This window comes from Mus caroli, chromosome 16 (genome assembly GCF_900094665.2).
Source record: "Mus caroli chromosome 16, CAROLI_EIJ_v1.1, whole genome shotgun sequence".
Lineage (NCBI taxonomy): Eukaryota > Metazoa > Chordata > Mammalia > Rodentia > Muridae > Mus > Mus caroli.
The window spans coordinates 79,728,074-79,732,027 of NC_034585.1; the positions used below are offsets into that span (position 1 = coordinate 79,728,074).

The 3,954-nt window shown below is 38.9% G+C and overlaps 1 protein-coding gene across 7 annotated transcripts in view; it reads right to left on the reverse strand.

Moving 5' to 3' along the window:
* Positions 1–3,954, reverse strand: part of App (amyloid beta precursor protein) — a 215,778-nt gene that overhangs the window by 143,291 nt on the left and 68,533 nt on the right. The gene's annotated exons all lie outside the window — the stretch shown is intronic.

Here is a 3,954-nt window from a genome sequence, read left to right on the forward strand (position 1 = left end):
ATTTATTTATTATATGTAAGTACACTGTAGCTGTCTTCAGACACTCCAGAAGAGGGCGCCAGATCTCGTTACGGATGGTTGTTAGCCACCATGTGGTTGCTGGGATTTGAACTCTGGACCTTTGGAAGAGCAGTCGGGTGCTCTTACCCACTGAGCCATCTCACCAGCCCCAATCCTTATATTCTTAAGGTTATTTTTTAGATAATGATTTTAAAAGTCTATCATCTCCTACCCTGGCCAGCAGTATTTTATCAGTAAAGTATAATATCTTCATTAATTCAATTTCAGTATTCTTGATAAAATTCTTACCTTCAAAACAACTAAAGAGGTTTTAATGAGTACTTTGTAGATTCATTATCAGGAAAAACGGTACCTAATTTCTAATTTATCATATTAAAACTGAAAAAAATGTTAAGTCTATGAATTCTCTGGAGTCCAACATTTAGGTTTCTGGACATTTAAAGGATATTTAAAGTCTAAAACAAATGTTCTTCCATTCTCATTCCTACTTTCACACTTTGGTAACATTTTTACTCTTAAACATTTTACCATTGGCTAATATGTTTTAAAAAACAAACAATAATAACAACAACAACAACAAAAATCTGTTGAGCATAAGTTGACACATCTGTTGTACAATTATCTATCAAGTAAACAAATACACACTGCTTGACCTAAAGAAGACCAAGATGGTTCTAGATGCTTCAGAGAAGCAGCCATGTAGGAACCAAGGCAGGAACCAAAATGTTATTAAAACTATAAAATTCAAAATGCAGAGAATGGAACTTTAATTTCTCATTCTGCACAAGGCCATTACAACCTGCAAATTTGGGGTATCTTCCTTAGCAACAGTGGCATACTGCGGTGTCGACTTGTAGTTCCTCAACTTCTAATTCCTCTTTTGGATTACACTACTAACTGCACTTTGGCCCGGTAAAAGCAACAGTGATTTATCTTAGGCAACATAATGTGGCACTACTAGTCAGACACAAGTGCAGAAGTGTGCCAACTTCAATAGTGCATCCATTATCCCATAAAGAGAGAAGTCACTCAAATGGAAAAGGTTCGAAAAAGCAAAAACAAAAACCCACCGCTTCCCTGAGGGACGATGAACGATGTGCTTTAGATTCCACATATGGCACATGATAAGATGTTTACTCGATCAAGTCAGATCCTATACTCTGCTTCTGGAAGTATGAAAAATAAAAAGGGAAAGGAGAGAGCTAGCCTTCCTTCCCAAGGGACAGAGGCCATCCATTCCATGGGAGAATGGTGCCAAAGGTAACATGATACACTTCCCCATCTCACCAGCAAAGAGAGATAGTGCAGAGCTAAGAGCCCGAGGCAAACATCCCTATAGAGAGAATCCATGCTGGTCCTTCCTCTGAGATAGGCAGGGGTTAGGAGGTCACAAGCCAGGAATGGCAGGCGTCTCTCTCCAGATTTGTTTTGAATGTTTTGAATTTCAATATGGCAATGTCTAAGACAATCTTCCTCTTGTTTTTAGGTCACGTCTTTGTGGGAATTAACTCCAGTAAAACTCTCCTTTGTCTAAAATATATATTTGGATACAGCGGGAAGTCTCAGAGAGTTTGTAGATTAGTGCTAAACAAGAATTCTTTGTTTCAGAAGCAAATTATAGAGAAGAAAGTCAATGACTACCTCTGTAATTATCAGAAAAATTTTGAACTCCCAATTATTCCTTACCAAAGGTCCAAATTGCCACCTTTATCAACATGATATCTACTGTGGATTTTAATATTTATTGTCTCAAATTCACAACCTTTCTTGCATGATTTGAATTAACAAACCAAGTGGACAGTTGTAATACTTTTTTTTTTCTATGTGGCAGGCATTGAGACAGGGTTTCTCTGTGTAGCCTTGGCTGTCCTAGAACTCACTCTCTAGACCAGGCTGGCCTTGAACTCAAGAGATCCACATGCTTCCGTGTCCTGGTATTAAAGGTACATACCACCACTGCCAGGCCTAATTCTTTTTTTAAAAAAATGATAAAGAATACAGATAATAAGAAATCAAGAAATTGTGGGCTCTGGTCCTGATCTGAACACATCGTGGCTGTGTGACTTATATCAAGAAATCCAACTTCTCTAGCAATGAACACTTATACTCCCGAAAGAAGGCCAACAGAGTCAATCTTATGGGATAGCCATTCCAATGGATGCCCCATGCCACTAATGACAGGACATCAAGATGAAGGACAGATCAGGAAGCCAGGGGAAGAGGGAGGGAAGGAATAGAGACAGTAGGTGAAGAGGTGCAACTTACAATGCTCATGCAAACAATAGACATGAGTTACATGTGTTCTGTAATTCCTTTTTCTCAAAACTGAAGATACACCACACATACACATCAGCGTGTTTTATATGCCTTGTGTGACATACCTGAGACACATAGAAAATTTGCCAGTGCCTAAGAAATAGACAATGTTCACATTGCTTAATTCTAATCTAAGCTCTTTGGCAAAGCAAGAGACAGGTATGCTCTGCCTGTTAACTGACCCTTTGTTTCAGATCCAATGGGAAAAGACCAGGGACTTAGGAGAAACACAATAAAAGATTCAAACAGGCCAAATGCCTGCTGGGAGTATCTAATGATCATCTAGTCTATCAGCAGTCAGGAACAGTTAGAGTCAGTGTGCTGATTTAGATCAGATGATGCCCCAGACCCGGGAAATTTTCTAAACATGTCACAAGTGGCCTGCCTCCTTGAATTATGTACTTCAACATCAAAGGAGCTCAGAATCTATTTAGAAGATAAAAGAGAAATCTGGTCCTTGCCGAAGACAGAGGCAGCAGAGAATTCGGTCTTCCTCATTTTCTCACAGGATCTCTTGGACAATTTTGAGGCACCTCTCCACTTTTTCTTACCCCTGTCTGACCTGTATGGACATCTCTACAAACCTCAACCAGTGAAAAATCATTCTCCAACAGTTGAGGGAAAAGCAGGGGGCAGGTCACTAATTGGTGTTTGCTACGCAAACTAGAACTAAAAGGCAAATTGTGAGGCTGTCCCTGAATGATATAATGAGGTTTATCATAACGAAAACTAAGATTTTGATAGTTCCTATGTGCCTAAAGTGTAAACTCTGGCTCTTATCATTCTCTTATGAAATCTTGACTTCTCAACCATACTTAAAGAGCTAATAAGGGATTAAAGGAATAAGGGAGTGTAAGAGAATGCACAGACTATCAAATGGTCAAGCATCTGGTTCAACATTGTCTTCATTGTTAACTTACTGAATATGAAACACAGGTGAGATCTTCATTCTAATGGCCCATGTTTTCTGTTGATGTCTCAAATTACATGCGCAAATAAGCAGACATCAGCATGTCCTTGAAAGAATATATAAAAATAGGAGTGGGAGGTGCATTTGAGCGCAAGTGCCCTTGAAGTCTAGAAGAGGGTGTCAGATCTGGAGCTAGAGCTAGCTACAAGCAATTGTGTGTCATCCGACCTGAGTACCAGGAACTGAATTCAGGTTCTTCAGAAGAGCAGCAAGAACTCTTAAGTGCAGAGCTGTTCCACCAGCTTCCAGTATGCTCTATGGAATCCATTGCTAAATAAAAACTATACAAGTTTCTAGAGTCTTCAGTATTTATCTTTATTTACAAGGTTTAGATTGGGGCCCTTATAGCTAAAGTGTTGGAATGCAAACTCACCTCCTTGTACCTGGAAGGGGAACGGTGACTCTCTAAAAAAGATTTCTTTTAGACTTTATTCAAAGTCATCAATATCCATATAAAGATCTCCATTCTTACAACCTTCTTATTAATCAGTAACAATGGAAACATTCAAATGGGATTTATCACATCAAACAGGGCTAGCTATGCCAAGCTTGTTCACATGAAATGCCAGGAAGAAGGTGTGTCAAGATTGAAAATGGACTTAAGATGGCTTTCTCAAAAGACAAAAAGGACTCCAGTTTTTTTTTTT